The sequence below is a fragment of the Tyto alba genome, unplaced genomic scaffold, assembly GCF_018691265.1.
Source record: "Tyto alba isolate M040663 unplaced genomic scaffold, T.alba_DEE_v4.0 Super-Scaffold_33, whole genome shotgun sequence".
Taxonomy (NCBI): Eukaryota; Metazoa; Chordata; class Aves; order Strigiformes; family Tytonidae; genus Tyto; species Tyto alba.
This window is the reverse complement of record NW_024881308.1, coordinates 2,066,997-2,084,960: the sequence shown is the minus strand read 5'-3', so window position 1 is coordinate 2,084,960 and position 17,964 is coordinate 2,066,997. Positions and strand designations below refer to the sequence as shown.

The window sequence follows — 17,964 nt, the reverse complement described above, 5'->3', positions numbered from 1 at the left end:
GCCAGTATAGGTTTTTATCTTTAGTGTTCCTTTTAATCTGTTACACACAAACAAGCTTGTAAATAGAGCTACACCCATGAATTAGCCCACCGGATTTTGCAGAGTAAAGACCTACTAAAACCCTTGATTAGATAGTTAACACCTTGCTAATTAATTGTGCATGCTCCTGTGGTATACATATTTGCACAGAAGAAATACTGCATAACTTTTTTATTTTTTAAGTTTTAACAACATTTCTTAAAAACAGCGAATTTAATGGAAAAACCCACTGACTTCTTGAATAACATTTGTTTATGAAATTTATTTTTCAAACCATACTATTTATCTTCAATCTTCTTTGACTCAGGTGATTAAAATTTTATTTAATTTGAAATATGTATATTGAACTTGAGTTATAAGGAAGTAGAAGGCAGCAGTGACCAGTGCTCTACTCGTGAAACACTCACTACACCTTTTCCATTTGTTTCTCTCTGCATTTGTAACTGCTTATGCCATGAAAAAAATCCGAGATGCAGTGTACAAATACTTAGGAAGACATTACATTAATGTCAGTGTTTAATTTCGCATTTGAAATCCATTCAACGTGATAATTTTAACTGTTTAACAAAGTATTAAGTATGTTTTCATCCTGTCAATAGAAGTATTTCAGTTAAAAACGTGTAAACCGAGTGTACGCATACAAGCCTATTTCTTCTCTTCCTGCAGAGCACACTTTTTAGTGGATTTTGCCATGTACTTTTCAAAGGTGTCTATAACTAAGGTATTTCCTGTACCAGTGTAAAGCAACCCTGAAATAAGGAGCTCTTCTCAGAGCAGCTGCAGGTCCAGTATCCAGCTGCTGATGGCAGCAGGTATGTTCTTTTAGGGCAACGCTCTGGGAAGGCTGCAGCTGGTAACGGTGCCCATGCTTCTTGAAGGTGGCAATATGTTTGCTTAAAAGGAAAACTACAAAGGTGACTGATGCCACTGTGGGGAACCATCCGCAATGACCCACAATGAATCATCAGTTGTAACATATGATAAAATCAAATAAAGCTCTGTGCCAAGAAGATCTCGTTCACTCCTGTGGTCAATTAAAAACATGAGTTAGAAAGAATCCATACAGACACCTTTCTGAGCCCAAACCATGCAGAATCTACAAAGACGTATTTCCTATCCTATTTTTTACACAAAGTGGCAGACAAGCAACTTCAGGCAGATCATCTGAAAGCAATACACTTTGCATTTCAAGGGAAACAGTGCATGAAAAAAATCAGCACGTTGCAGTTACTACATATTTTTTATATATCCCTAAATAATATCTATGTATATATCTCTATACATAGTATTTAGGGATTCACCCTGAGCTTTGTATCATTCGCATGTTGAATTTCAAAGCTTGTTGTTTCAGAGTATGCTTTTTTGGATTTTGGAATGGGCTGATTCAGTAGGTCTGAGTCAAAGCCTGACATTCTGGAGATAAATATGATTTATTTTACTAGAGCTAAAGAGGTTTTACAGGTCTCAGGATTTAAAAAAAACGAAACAAAACAAAACACTACAAAAAAAAAAAAACAAGCAAAGCAAAACAAAACGACACAAACAAAAACAAAACAAAGCAAAAAAACAACATACTTTGAAATAAATAAGCGGAGAGGTAGGTCAAGTTGATAGGAAAACAGTAGTGCCATAACTGTAAAAGCAACATTTCTGTCTCCCAGATTATGTGTGAGAAGGGTGTCCCCAGCATGCCCTAGCTGAAGTGAATATCCACACTCTTAGCACAGATTCAGATACTTGTAAGATCATAAATAAAACTAAAGGTCCAATCACTAGTTAGCACATAACACAAACAAAATGTAATTTTCAGCAATTTTGCTTAGAGTTTGTATTTCTTGATTAAAAAAAAAAATGGATATGTATATATACTAAGTTTCTGTAGTAGAAAACCCATATCAGCCTTTGGATAGGTGTTCTAATACATAATTGTTAGTGTGCCAGAGTAGTCCAGATCTTGGAAATGTTTTAGACCTGGCTTCTACTTCTGGTGACTTAATTTCATTATGCTTTTGGTATCTTGCTTGAAAACCCTTCTGTCACTCCATCCCCCCTCCAACCCTGCCAAGTATGTTCAGGAACTGAGACATTCTACGGTTTCTCTTTGGTATTAAAGACATTGAGCTTTGAGAGCTCTTTTTAGACATACTTTTCCATTCCTTTGATCATTTTTACAGTTTATTCAAACTCTTTCCGCTCAATTAGTGTTGTTCTTGGAGTGCCTTCCAAAAATAGCCATACCAATCTCAAATAAATACTCTGTCTCCTATTGAAGTTGGTCCTGTTTTCTCATTCAAGAGCTACATTAACACTTATCACAACAGTGTTACACTGAGAGCTCATTTTCATCACAACCCTTTTGAGTCACTGCTTTCCAGAACAGTATTTCCCAACCTCAATGTGCAATATTCATTTTTTTTCTTAGATGTTTGTCCATAATTTTTTCATTCTTAGAATGTGTGTTGTTTTCCTATGGGTAGTTTATCAACCGACACATATCTTCCAAACATAAGTCTTCATCCTTATTTCCCACTTATGGTCCACACATGGATTTCCTTTCTTCCATGGAGAAAGCTGTGCCTCACAGCACTTTGTAGAGATAGTCCAGATCTCTCGTTGATCTTGTGTAGATACCCAAGACTGCTCTGATGTCTTTCTTCCATATGGTACACAACATCTGAGTCACTGATGCCAGGTTTTTCCACACATATACAAGAACAATGCAATTGGTCTTACTCTTCTTTTCTATTTCCTCATTTATAAAAGGGCATGTAAGTGCAACAAATTGATTTGCATTATGTAACTGCATACTTTATTGGCTCCAACTGTTATTTGTCCATACCACAATCAGGAGAACACAGCCTAGCCTGGGTGTGGAAGGAATGTCCAGAAACATCCATTTCTCCCCATAGACATCAACAACCATGCCAGAAGTTCTCCCTCCCATTCAACGCTTTCTTGGCTGTGGCAGGCCAACACATCACCAATATGCAAGTGGTACCTTCAACAGAAATTATGCTTATTACCAGACAAACATTAGCACGAGTCAGAACCCTCTAGTTTAGGATGTCAGGGATATAGGCAAGCAGAACAGTAGGATATTAGAAGTTTTTAAATCTAGCCCTTTAGTCATAGCCCCTTCAAGTTTCCCTTTTGCAGGTCTTTCTGCCATCAGCTGAGGAGGAATTCCTTCCTTCTCCTTGGCATCCAAGGGCAGGAGGGAGCCCGCTGAGGAGGCACCTCCCAGCTCTTCCCCAGCAGCCTGAACCCAAGTTACAGCTGCGCAGTGTCAGAGCCAAGCCTGAGCACAGGCAGACAAACCACCAGCAGTGGGGAAGAGGCTGCAGACCCTTCTGGTGTACTCCAGCCCCAACAGTGTCTCAGATATAACATCCTGGACTGATCACCAAGTCTGATCACCACAGCTGTACCCCATCCTTTATGCATGTACTACACAGTAGGAACCTCTACCAACACTACATCTCCTATTACTCACTTTGCTTTCCTTCCACTGCAAATAGGTATCATATGGCACTCAGCACTCTTCCAGTTCCGTTACCTTCACTGTGAAAACTCTCCTCTGACTTTCAAGCAAGTCACTTAAAATTAATCAGCAGGAAAAGCCAGAGCGTGATTTTATTTTGGTTTTACCATCAGATATAAATCGACTATTGTTCCTATTTATCACATTGTCATCATCATCAGAAGGATTATTGCTGCCCAAAGGGTTTCTGAAGCTAATCCACCATCAGCCTCCACCAGTCACAGATCAAATATCTCATAACTCATTTCCTATTAAAAAAAAATAGCTTCACCTCTTAGATGTCTTGACTGTAACATAAAATCCAGTTTCTTCCTGAATGTACAAATTGAACACAACCTAAGACAATAAAGGCTTTATAGTGAATACAAACAGGAAATCTCATGTATCCATGTCTATAAAAGCCCCTATCTAGTCATGCATAGGATGAGAGTAGAAGGACATGTCAAAAAAGTAATGTTTCTTAATCAAAACAATATGTAAGCTCTTACAAGATAATACAGGAATAAATATTTCATATAATTGTTTCTCTGGAAAGTGAACATGGAGCAACAATAGTTTCACAGCTTATTCTTTCCTACAGTCTTCAAAGATAGACACTTCGCTGGTTTCCCATTTTCTGAGAACATGCCTACCCTCCTAGAGGCAGCTCCATAGAGCTGGAACTAATTATAATTTATATTTCTCCCAAATGAGATAGGAGCGACTCAAGCATGCAGAAAATGAGGGACAGCCCAGAACACTTGAATGCCTCATAAAGTGCCCTAAGTCCCAGTACAAAGGCAGGAGTACATTTTCAAGCAATCAAAGAGTCCTGTCCCTGAGCTTCAAACAACGTCAGGACCAGAAGAACACTGTTTAAAGCAATTTTAAAAGGATAAAATATTATAAGCGCTTGATGTTAGTAAAAATAAATCAGAAGATTTGAATTATTTAAAAACTCTGTATCATTTTGCAGATTAAATTCCAAGTAGGTCCTGTAGAGTGCACTGGAGATAAGGCCCCCTAATAATGCTATGCATCTATTACATGATAGCATATGACTTGAACTTAAACCAAAAATAACAATACAGAAAAGACAAACTTTTTTTAAAAAAATATTCCATTCACTATTGGAGTAATAACAGACATTGAAAACACTTTACCTTCCACCAGTCAATCAGAAGACAAGTAATGAATTTGTTTTAAATCAACTGGTCTAAATAACTTGTCACAAAGCATTTAACATGCTGACTGATTATTAGCAGGGAGTTTATCATAACTGAGATGTACATCTAGCACTGAGAGAGGGGATCACTCCTCCCCCTGTAGTCCTTAAAGCAGGAATACAGGATTCCTTCTCTAATCAGTGGACTGACCGATTGATCAATTCATCTATCTATCCACCCAACCACCACCCCAAAGTTTCATCCCATACTGGTGGAATCAGTTGCTCCTTCAAGGAAGGCTAGATAACCAGTTTAAAGTAGGTGCTAACTGTTAAACTGGTGAATGGGTGGGAAGCTCATTTTCGATAAGACCTGGAATAGCTAGATAATTGCTGGTAACTTAAGTGACTACACGGACAATAAAGCCATTATATGTGCATTGGCTTGACTCAGATCCTAGAAAAACTTTAGAGCAGAAAATAGAGAACTTGATTAAAAATAACTAGAGTGGAGTAAGGAGATTTTTTTGGCATCAGCAAGGTCTCTAAAAGAACACTACCTCTGCTTCTAATGAAAAATTAGAAAACTGAACAGAAGACCCTTGTGGGTAACTGAAGACCTGTGAGAAAAGTAATTTATACTTAGTAATTCTATGACCTCAACTTGTTCACCTGAGCTGGGAGAATATTAGGAGGCTACTTGCTCATTCAAGAACCTCTCAGGAGGAGAAGAAAAGAAAACAAAGGCATTTTCCACAGTGAAAAGGAAGGTTTAGGAGGATTCAGTTCCTAGAAATTGAAATAAGACAAATTTAGAGTAACAAATTACCAGGCATTTTATCACTTTGTTTAATTAAGAATTAAGCAGTGAAGTCCAGTCAGGGTCTATGGCCTGTTATAGAAGAACTCAGACCATATGATCACAGTGGTTTGTTTGATTTTGTATGCTTGTAGCTTCATGCCAACTTTACTCTCCCCTAGATATTTAGCAGCACATTTTTTATCCAGTCCTATCATAGGGGCTTCTGGGTACTTTCTCAAGAGCGTTTCTAAAGCATCAGTTCAACAGTCGCTTCTAAATCCACTGTAAACACAGTAACAAGCACAAGAGCTCTGTTACAGGCAGAACCCATGAAACAATTTACAGGAATCACATCATTCATAATGAGCCCTACAAATAGGCATAAAAGTTAGTGGTTCCCTATGTGTTTTCCACTTGGGCAGAACAACACCCCCTATCATTCAGAACTGCTTCTTTTGACATTAGTTGTGTCTAGTTATTTCTGATATTACAATCTGGTTTTAGTTTTAAAATTCACTTCACCCTGAATTGTGGTATCTAACATCTGAATAAAAAGTGAGACAAGGACCCAACACTTTGCTTTATATGCACCATCACAATGGATAGTTTTTAAGAGGATGTAGTTTTGTCTGGATTTTGGTTTGGTTTTTTTTTTTTTTTTTAATCTGTGTTGGCTATGAATATGAGAAGTGGCATAGCAGTCTGTCTGACAGACATATGTATAACTCATTCCTAAATATCTCTGACTTTGGAGACTGAATAATTATCTCCGGGCGAGCTATTCCGGTGCTTCCTTATCCTGAACATTAGAAAGGTTTTCCTTATGTCTCATCTCAAACTTTTGTTCTGTAATTCGAACATTTGCTGTTGTCCTGTCCATCTTAAACAAAGAATGCAGAATCTGAGCAGACAGGGATGGCTCCAAATGATCAATAGAAGGGAGGAGAGCAAGCAGCGTAACTTATATTGAGTTATATAAACAGTGATGGACAAGTTTTTCTTCTAATAAGACTCTTCCTTTTTAGTGCAAACATAATTGATCTCTGAACTCCACTAAATCTTGGATTCTAGCTGCCACAGAGTGATTCTCACCCTTTTCACCATCCTGAAACTTGAGCTATGATGGCACAGCGGACTCAGATGAAGGTCCTCAAGATGGAAATGCATTTTCTTCCTTTTCAGCCCAACCAGGCTGAAGTGGTTTTAGTCTAAACTGTGAGATATATGGCTTAATTACAGGGATTTCAATAGAGGACTGTAGCTGCAGAGAGAATAATAAGCACAAGTTGGTTTGAGAGTTTGTTGTGCTATCCCCTCCCTTACACACACACACGGAGTTAAAAATGACTGCATTTATATATATCTACAAAAATAATACATACAGCATCTGTAAATCAGGGATTTTAAATATACACAAGCCAAATTATGCCTGTCATTGCATATTTCTGCACATGGCAAATCTTTTTAGATTGGCTGTGTGCCTTGTTTGTCTTAACTGCTCTGTAGTCATCAAGAGTCCCCAAGCAGTCTGAGGTCATAAGAAGTGTTGATGCAGTCCAGACGACTTTTACAACTGCATCTGTGTGTATGGTTATCAGACACAGATAAAGGAAAGGGTCAACTTTCTATCTGATCAAATTATGACTACTCTTAACAGGAAGAGACTGTAGAGGCTGCTATCAGTTTCATATTGATACTTTTGTTATATATATGCATTATATGAGATAATCGAAAGTATGAAAGCTGTAAAGCCTCCTGCTTCAGTTACTGAAATGTGTGTTGTCCCAAACTTTGAGAACACCACCCATCCAGAATTTTGGCACTGGAGTCCTCCAGGATTTGAGGACTGGCTTCCCCAGAACTCAGTTGCTGCAGTCCTCCAGTATTTGAGGACTTGAAGGATGACTGTTATGTTATTCTTTATTTGATGAAGGAACAGGTAACATTAGACACAGTAAAGAGTAAAGCTCAAAGTCAATACAACTGAGTTTACTATGCCTCAGGTACTTTAAGAACTGCCTTCCTTTTTCAAAGTAAAGAGGGAACATTAAAACATTTTCCACTGTAGCACATTTTACTTTTATTGAAAATAAAATAAAACAGTTTGATGCGATCAAGGAAATGAGGGAATGGCATATGTTAGTAAGATGCTTTTAAAACTGTGCAGTCAGATGTAATAAAAGTGTATTAGTATGCAGGCATCCTTAAAAAAATTCAAGAATATTTGACTCCTAAAGCATTGTTTCTAGGCATAGAACAAAATCCTTTTACCTGATAACTTTCAGGTTTATCACAAGTGTAAATAAAATGTTCTCACATTTGTCATGAACATGTATGAGGGAATGGAGGCCTGCACCACTTTCTGCATTAAGTCATGTCACGTGGAATATAAAGAAATAGGACAGTATCATTGGAGAGATTGCTAGGTTACATGTCATCTCAAGCAATGACATTGTCTAAAAATTTTATTATTCTTTGTTGGTATCCATTCTAATTTAAATGCATTATTGCTCCACATGGGTGACCAAAATTGGACACAATAAACTAAATGAAGACCAGTATCTGCATATAATAGTGAATGCTTTCATATTTCTGTTACAAATATTTCTCTTGATATAACCTATAATTGAATTTGCTCTTTTCACAGCTGCATCACATTGTCACTCTGGGTCATGCTGTGATCAATACATCCAGTTCTTCCCCTTCTATCATTTGAAATCCAGAAGCTATTAACTTCAGAATTTTTTTTTTCTCTATAGCTTAAGTGTTTGAACTTGGCCTCTGCACTGTTGCATATCATCCAGTTTCACTGCTTCATTCCTCAGGATTATCCAGCTGGAGATGATGAGGACAAGGTAGGGAAACAATGAAAAAGTATCAAAGCATAAAATAACTAAATGCATGAAAGGCAAGACAAATTTGTCTAAAGGAAACTCTGTGTCAAAAGCAACAGGGCACGGTGGATCACTGAAAATTAAAGAAAACAAAAGGTAGAACCAAAAAATAGAAATAAAAGTAGGGGAGCAAGAAGGGTAGACTGAGTTTAATAAGTTTAAAAAAATGTTAAAGTTAATATTTCACAGAAACTTAACATACTGCATCAAACACTACAGAAGTCTCTGGTGCAGTTGTCTCTGTACAACACACACAACTCATTTTAGTAAACTGATTGTGGTTTTGGTATAGAGAAGCTAGAGAAAAGACAGTGTCCCTTGTGCTAGGTCCCTGTAAAGTCCATAGATAAGACTGGAATTAAAAATAAAAGGAATGAGAACGAATTGAGAGAAGCCCTCCAATGCCAGTTTACACTTTGACTTTGGTCAATAGTATTTTATAGCCTTGTTTTTAATTTAAAGGAGGAAAGAAGAAATTTGGATGTAACACACTGTCATCCAATAAAAATTTTAATCCTAGAAATTAATGTAATTTTTTTGTTTAAAAACAAGTTTAGATTGCACCATTTTATACAGGTCAATAATGATTTAAACCCATTTTATAAAAAAGGGAAGCTGAGTTCTTGGAACTACCTGGCCACAGCAGGAAGGGACATGGTGTCCCATCATCTCACCACCCTCCATGCGAGGGTCTCAAGCAGGCAGCAGGAACAGGTGCTTGTCCAGCAGCAGTTTGGGCAGGTTGATGAAATCCCTGAGGGAAAGGTGTGTGACCACTGAGCTCCACTTGCGGTTCTGGTTCCAGGTTAATTTCTGGAAAGCTTAAGGGAAAACACATAGGCTGGAGGAGAAACTTAGCTGATAGCACAAAGTAGAGTTGTTAGAGAACTATAAAAATAGTTTCAACTGTTACCCTTAAAATAAAAAAGACTTGGACTTCAATTTGCTTGAAGTCTGAAACGGTTGCTTTTCAGCTACAGACAAGTCCATCTTCATACATAGCACATAGATCATTTTTTAACAAAACAGGTTATATTTAGACCCAAGCACACCTTTACGTTTTTCTAAACAAGGCAAAATGCAAATGGAGAACATGAAGTAATGAATGAAGTGTCAGACTGAAACAGTCTCTCGAAACATGCAACCTGTTTTCCACAGTCAATTTTTTAAGAGCAAATCAGAAAAGTTAAGTTAGAATGGTTAGCTATCCAGAAAAGAAGTACACAAATGTGATAATTAAATAGTGGTATTTCCCCTGGCCCTTGACTAACATAAAATAGATATTGGGGGGGGGGGGGGGGAGGGGAATCAGGAATCACTGACTCTTATAAATATGTAAGCATGTTCAGAAGAAATGCAATAGCTATTATGGTTTGTGTAAAATGCACTTGTGCAATTATTTTTACAGTTATATATGAGGGATCCACATAAATGTAAATCTGAATTCCTGTTTCAATGTCAAAACTCATTGGTAAGTGGAATTAACGTTGCTCTCATGGATTCCAGAACAGCTGAGTTTGCAGAACTCAAATGCTGTGGTAATTATAAATGCAAGTGGTTTGAACTAGTGAGAAACAAACCCTGCAGAGACATGCCCATGCAAGGAGCTGCAAACAGCAGGGCTGGAAGCAGTCAAGAAATTTATCTCCAAGCATGTAGTGGTATTTATTATACTACATCTAGTTGTACTGAAAAAAAAGAAGAAAACTTGGAGTATTTTGAGGATTTCCTATTATGATCAGTAGCAGATGGAGATATACAGGATATTTCCCACAGGAAAAAGCCTTTTACATTGATCCTGCACTTAAGGTCAAAGGAAGGGGATGGATGTGCGCATGAGGAGACCCGCTGTACTCCATTTCATCTTTGTTGTGGGTAGTGAGGCCATAAAAGTACTTTAGCTATGATGATTATTGGTAGTTAGGTGGTTAGGTTATAGTTATGATTAAGTGAAAGCAGCACATTCAGTGTCATATGTAGGGGGACTGTGGATGAGGAGCACACACTGGAGTTCAACAGCTGACCAGCGTGAATCACAGCACTTAACTCTCAGTGCAAACACCCTGGAGACACTGCTTGAGTCCATGCAAGACTGCTATGGATGGCACGGTGACAGTGGTGCTACTCTGCAGGGCACACTGCTGGCACCGCCGTGTTGTACCACCCAGGAGGATACAGCCACCGGGTCTCAGCCACAGGGAGTGCCCTGGGCAACCCCTTGAGCCTCGCATCTCTGCAGGTCACCGGGGGAGGCTCTGCAGGAGGGGTCTAGCAAACTCAGTGTCCTCCAGGACAAGGCTGAACCCAGTGTCTGCATCAAGAGGAAGTGGTGGGAGAAAGTCACCAAAGACGACCTACTGGAGATGGAGGCCCCTATCTGCCAAACTCCAAAGATTTCTTGCTTGCTAGGGGCTAAGATTTGAGAAGTTGCAGAGAGACTGCCAAGGTTCCTCTGGATCCCCATGCTATTACCCATTGCTGCCCAACCACACAGCCAACAACAACACAGCCAAGGGAGGCTTTGAGCATACCCAGAGCGACTCAAATGGAGCAGGGATAAGTAAAAAGATGGAGTACTTGATGTCTTCTCCAGTCTGGTCAGGTCTGCTTTTAGCCTGAGCCTAGAGGCAGAGCCTCTGGGAACACAGCATTACCCACTGCAGACAAAGATACAGTACAGAGGGCACTTAATCAGCTAGACATAGAAAAGTCCCTGGGGCCAAGCAGGGTGCATCCCAGCATGCTGAAGATGCTGGTTGATGTTACTGCCAGGCTCCTCACTTTGAAAGGTCATGGCAGCTGGGGGAGGCTTCTCATGCCTGGAAAAAGGAAATATCGCATCCATCTTCAAAAAAGGCAAGAAGGGAATCCATGGAACTGCAGGTCAGCTGGGCCGACCTTGATCCCTGGGAAGGTGGTAGAGCAAATATTCCTTGAAGCTATTTCCAGCCACAGGAAAGACAAAAAGGAATTGTGAACAGCAAACATGGGTAGACCAAAGTCATATCACACCTGGCCTGCCTGATTGCCTTCTGTGCTGAGGTGACTGGAGATGCAAACAACTGAATGCATGCATAAATGGAAAAGAGAACATATTGCTCAGTGTACACTCTGAATTCAAAAAGGCCTCTGACAAGGTCTCCCATAGTTTCCTTATAGCCAAACTGGTGAGATACAGAATGGATTAGTGGGCCCTAAGGGAGGTGGAAAACTGGCTGGTGTACAGTTTTAAAGGGTAGCGATCACTGGTATGAAGTTCAGCTGTTGGCCAGTTACTAATGGAGTCCATCAAGGGTCAAAACTGGGGCCAGTACTATTTAGCATCTTTATCACTGATCTAGTTGATGGAATGGCGTGCACTGGCAGCAAGTTTACTTATAACTTACTTATTACAAATTGGTAGGAGTGGCTGATAGGCTGAAGGAGCTAATCAAATTAAAGGTTTTGTGAATTCTGCCCATGGAGATATTCAGGCCTTGACTGAATGAGACCCCAGGTCAATCTGATCTAATTTGGCACTGGTTTGAGCAGGAGTTAGGACTACAGATCTCCATATGTCCCTTACTGCCTAAATTACTGTACAGTTCAATAGCAAATGACTAGTCAAAGTTGATTTAAGGAATACAGTTCCACAGCACCACAGAGATTACAAAAGTATCTCATGTAATAAAGACAGAGGGATGCATGGTTGATTTCTCTAATAGCTCAGCCAGAAAGAAAGAGGAGAAAATTTAGTACTGCAGGATAATATTGCCACAAGGACCACAAATATTTAGGGACAAAGAATAAATTCAAGCAGAAAATTAAAAGGAAATTTAATTTCTATATGGAAAGTAAGGAGGGAGATATGGAAGGGCTTTACAATTGGAGTAACAGAGGTACACCTGGTCTTGCACCTACAAAGAGACAAACGTGCTGATTATGGGGATAACAGTGTATTGGACTCAGAAATTCAAGAAGTTCCACTCAGTTTTTCTCCTTCCAGTCTCAAGAGCTAGAGGGTTAATCATAGAATCATAGAATGGTTTGGATTGGAAGGGACTTTAAAGATCATCAAGTCTCAGCCCTGCAGCCATGGGCAGGGCCCCCTTCCCCCAGCCCAGGGTGTTCCCAGCCGCGTCCAACCTGGCCTTGAACCCTTCCAGGGAGGGGGCAGCCACAGCTGCTCTGGGCACCCTGGGCCAGCGCCTCACCCCCTGCACAGGGAAGGATTTCTGCCTTAGATCTCATCTAAATCTGCCCTTTTTCAGTGCAAAACCATCCCCCCTCGTCCCACCCCCACCCCCCTGACCCAGAGTCCCTCCCCACCTCTCCTGCCCCCCCCTCTAAGCCCTGGGAGGCCGCTCGAAGGTCTCCCCAGAGCCTTCTCTTCTCCAGGCTGAACCCCCCCAACTCTCTCAGCCCGGCCCCCCAGGGGAGCTGCTCCAGCCCCCCCAGCATCTCCATGGCCTCCTCTGGCCCCGCTCGAGCAGCTCCGGGTCCTTCTGCTGTTGGGGGCCCCCGAGCTGGCCCCAGCACTGCAGGGGGGTCTCCCCAGAGCGGAGCAGAGGGGGAGAATCCCCTCCCTGGCCCTGCTGCCCCCCCTGCTCTGGCTGCAGCCCAGGGCACGGGTGGGTTCTGGGCTGCCAGCGCACGGGGCTGGCTCACGGGCAGTTTTCCCCCCCCCACCCCCCCCCAGTCCCTCTCCTTGGGGCTGCTCTCCAGCCACTCTTCGCCCAGCCTGGATTTGTGCCTGGGATAGCACCGGCCCATGGGCAGGACCTTGCACTTGGCCTTGTTGAACTTCATGATCTTTGCATGGGCCCATCTCTCAAGCAGTCACACCAAATGATTAGAACATCAAAAAATTCAGACTACAAAAAACTAAAATGAAAAAATTTGCAATACCCTTCTTTCACAGCTAAAATAATGCCAAACTTGTGCCAATTGTTCTAAGCATTTTTTTTTTCTATCAGATCATCACGTATTTGGTCTTAATCATTTGATTCAGTTTCATTCTAGCTTTCTATCCACACACTAGGCTTCTGAATGCTGGGGTTTTTTACTTTGGATTTGTTTCTTGTGGAGTTTTACCTATAATTTCTGAACTTATGGAAATCTGTTTTCTTGAAGTCCATTGGTTTAGTTTGCTCCCCTCTCTCCTTTGTTTATGAAGACTGAACTCTGTCAAACACGTATTTGTTCTTAATGATTCTTCTACACTATTGTTAAAGGAGACTCGAACTCCGTCGTGGGTTACTCTAGGATTTTATTCAGGTCCAGCAGCGTTGGGTCACCTCCGCAGAGAGTGACAGCTTACATGAGTTCGCATACATGTATTTATGCACCTACAAAGCATTACCTAATCCAGAATACACAGAATTATACTTTATCAGTCATTATTATCTTGACAGTGGGTTTCACATCTTGTTCTGGAGTCCGACCACTTCGTTGTTTGTTTCTTCTTTCTTTTAGTCTTCAAGGGAGATTACCTCAAGTTCTGTACGTCTCAGTTCTTAGTAGTCACAATGATAGATCTCCCATTGCTTCGGTAGCTAAGGGCCAGTTTCTCATACATCAACATCCTTTGAACTGTCAGGCCCACCATTACCTTTGTTACAACATTTTATTGATGCTCTATTCAGTTGACTGTGCTTGCAGCCCTGGGCTGGGGCTATACAGGGGACAGAGCTGATGGAACAGCTTGTGCAGCAGCACTGCATTGCAACATTTTCCCAACAACTATGAGACAATTTTTTATGGGGCAATGTCTCTTGTTGTTGTAATCTTCTGCTATTAATCTTACTGGTTTTGAAGATTTCAGAGTTTTTCTCCTTAATTCTCAGTTTTACTACATACATATGCTATATTTACTTGCTGTGTTCTGCCCCCCATATTAATTTCTTTTTGGAAATTTCACATTAATTTCCTGAATACACAGTCTAGAAGGTCACTATATCCCTTGAAGACACTATCTGGGAAATTCTAGTTTACTTATTAATATTTTTGTGAGGAAAAGGTGTGCTTCTAGTGATAAGCCTTTAACATCAGCCCCAATTCAAATCTTCATCCATAACACTTTCTGCCTTAGCATTGTCATTCCCAGTATCAGCAATGACAACCCCCATTGCTAAAGAACCATCAAGTTCAAGATTGTCATCACTTACTAGATAGCTGTAAACCAGAGCTGATCTCTGACTCCACTGGTGGGTCTTATTACATACTTAGCCTTGTAATGTGTGAAAGTGTCAATGTTGTGTGTGAAACCTATTTGGAGCAAAAAGCAATCTAGAAGTGATTTTCTTCTATTGAAAACACAACTAATCGTACTCCTTCAGATGGGCACACAACTTGCCTTCCCAAACGTATAATTCTCTCACAGTTCCTTTTAATCACTGTTGGGCCACTGACAGATGGGTTTTTTCTTTCACTTTAGAAATTTTATGTATTTTCAGTATCTCCTTGAATCACAGATGAGGATTTCTCTGCTGAAGTGGTAGATTAAGTAACCTTTTATGTTTAACTTTACTTAAGGAACTCTTAGACCTTTAGTTTCCTGACAGTTCTCCTCAGTAGTTGTCATTTTGTTCAAGATAGCATGCTGAAATGTTTGCCACAGTGTATTTCATCTATTGTTTCTCTATACATGCACTTTCACTTATACTATAGTACCTAACCAAGCATTTCTCAGCAGCAGGATTCCTAAATAGCTTTTAATTTCTGTAGCTAGCTTAGGGAATTTTGCTGGGAATTAAAACTTGTTTGGCACAGCTCTTATAGTTGTTGCCGTTGGATGCATACATCTTCCCATTATATCAGGCCACACCAGACACTGCCTTTATGAGGATGAGAGAAGAACCAGTCAGCCACTTGTCTTTCTACAAAATTTCAGCAAAGCAAGTCATGGCTGTAATGTTTCCTCCCTTTTTGAGAAATAAGCCTCCCCTATCACTAATGTGGGGGATGCATTGTTACCTAACAGAATCAGTGAAGGTGATAAAGATTAGAAAACATTTGGAAACTGAACTTCATGGGCAACCCCAGAGAAACTCTTCACTTCAGTCTGAAGTGCAGGCTGTATAAAACAACCTGTATGGGTCTTCCTGCAACAATTTGAACAGTGAAATCACAACTACCAAGCTGTACTTAAAGCAACATATTACTAGAACAGAATGGTGAGGAAAACATATTCCCTGATGTGCCCAGGAAATTAAAAATTTCTTGTGTTTTTATTGTTTTGGATGTGCTCAAGTATTTGGCTTTTGCAGTTGCATTTGAAAAGCATGAAAACTTGATCTTCAAATGGCCTAAGAACAAAAAGACCAGAACAAAACAGAGGAACAGAAACGTGCTCTTATTTTCCTTCTCATGCTTCCAAGGCCAACTTCTTAACATGCAAAGGCTGGAAACCACACTAAACAAACCAGAATTGAGCATGTTAGGTCTGTATGTATACTACATAGCCACAGTTTCATAAAGCTGACGTTATTAAGCTCTTATTGAACTTTTCTCCTGTTTCAATAGCATGCAAAACAAGGGCAGATGTGTTGAGTGGGGTTGGCAAAGAGCTTTCTGGGTGAACATGGATAAACATGGGAAGGGGATTGAGGAATTCAATTGTCTACCCAAACACCAAAAACTCTCTGCAAGATTTGGCCCTGTGATCCTTCTCTCAGAATCTCAGAAGTGTACAAGAAGTCCCTGTAAAAAGGGGACCTAAGATTTTCAGCCCAAAACTGAATGAAACAACTCAAATGCATTGAGATTCAGGTTAGACTCCAAACAGGGCCTCCAGCTTTATTCTGTGGGGAGAGCTTTGCTTGCACTGATTTAATTTTAAATTATTTTGTGCTTTGAGGATCAGGTATTTCTTTATATTTACTCATGTGTTTTTACATCTTGACAATGCCTTTTAAAGCATTGAAAAAGCACATGGCTTTGCTTTGCTTTCTGTGTAGTCAATCCTAACCTGCTGTTAGGAAACTAATACTGCAGAGAAACCCCTGTGACTGGGGACAGTGGAGCACTGCCTGGAGCACTAGTGATTCCCATTTGTCCCAAGTGGATTCATTCTTTTCCCTCCAAACACCCCTTAACACACCATTTCCTTTTTTGTTGCTATTCCTTTGCTGAAACCTGATGGTTGAGATGGGATTGCTCTGGAGACTGGATAGCATGGCTCTAGATGACTGTGAAATAATCACTCAGAACCTCACAGGTCATCCTATTAACCTTCGTATTACATTTAATTTCCTAACTTTTTCAGACTCCCTTCATGTTAAAATCTTAACATCTTTCAAAGCATCCACTAATTATTGCTTTTTCCCTTGCATTCCCTCTTTTTCTGTCTTATCCTTTTCAAAATGGGAGCACAGCAGCAGAGCATAGGTGATTTGTCTGCGAGTTACCGAGTGATATAACACATTTTTCAGTATTTTATATTTCCTTGTGCATGTACTTTGACATTTTATTTTTCTAAGCAGCTGTTTTCAGCTATTAATAATGATGTTGGTTTATTTATGAGTTGACCCAAATTTGTCAGACCTCCTAAGAAAATTTCAACTTGTCTTTTTCAGTGTTTATGGCAGACTTCATGTATGAATGTCTCAACTGTTCATTCTGTTGTTGTATGAGGATAAATCTCTAAATAGAGTGAAATCAGCTGTGACAGGAAATTAGTTCCCCTCAAAAGTGCTGAATGTACAGGGTGTTTCTGGGGAAATCAAATTTCTTCATGAAGACTTTTAATATGTCCCAAAAAATAGATTATAAAGAGAAAAAAGTTGTTTCACATCATCTTTCATCTTCCAAATTTACATTCAGGAAAAATGCTTGTGACAGCTAACAATTGGGGTAAATATTAAAATACCTTATTTACATATTAAATATAGTAAGACATAGCCCAGAGAAAATGGCATAGAGGAGGGTACTGTGAGCTCTGATGACAGTCAACAAACTTTTAAATGCTTGCTTTTGTTTTGTTTTTAAATGTACTTTTGTCACTCTCTTGACAACAAAGGGCACTGCCATATGTTAACTATTTACTTACATAATTTGCTAAACTGTGGCTAAAGTTCAGTGGTTAGAGTTCAGTGCTGTGAAAACTAAGTCCCCATAAACAACAGTTAAAAAAAATAATACATTAAAGTCCTCCTAATACATTTTAGTTTCGTTAAAGCAAAAAAATAGTCACCCTCTAAAGATACTAATATTAAAGCAATTTACTTCTCCACTTTTAGGAGCTTGATAGGAAAATAAACTCTTTTAAAAATAAGTGTTCATCAAAAAGCAGATGTGAATCTTGCTGGAGCTAAGGAAAATTACTTTAAGGAAAATTGCCTTAGACAGCCCCTGATGAGTCCCAGAAAGAAAATTAAGAAAATAATGAGGAGAATTAGGAAGTAAACCTCTCTTTAATGCCAACAACAAAAAATAAAAACAAACTTGGTCAAAGCTTTGTGATATGTTGCAAAAAATGAAACCCAAAGTTAGAAGCATCTTTTTTCTCATCTTGACTTCTGATTCCACTTTTCATCTCTTTCACCTTTTCATGAACTCCGCTGCA

At 39.7% G+C, this 17,964-nt stretch overlaps 1 protein-coding gene across 6 annotated transcripts in view; it reads left to right on the top strand.

Annotated features, from left to right (window-relative positions):
- Positions 1-17,964, top strand: part of LOC104362787 (agouti signaling protein) — a 36,964-nt gene that overhangs the window by 10,391 nt on the left and 8,609 nt on the right. For 3 of the 6 annotated variants that reach the window (XM_032985055.2, XM_032985054.2, XM_042800994.1), the window contains exon 2: positions 8,286-8,381. The exons of the other annotated variants lie outside the window; for them this stretch is intronic. The gene's annotated coding sequence lies outside the window, so the exon portion shown is untranslated. The remainder of the gene's footprint in view (positions 1-8,285; positions 8,382-17,964) is intronic. 6 annotated transcript variants of the gene reach the window in all.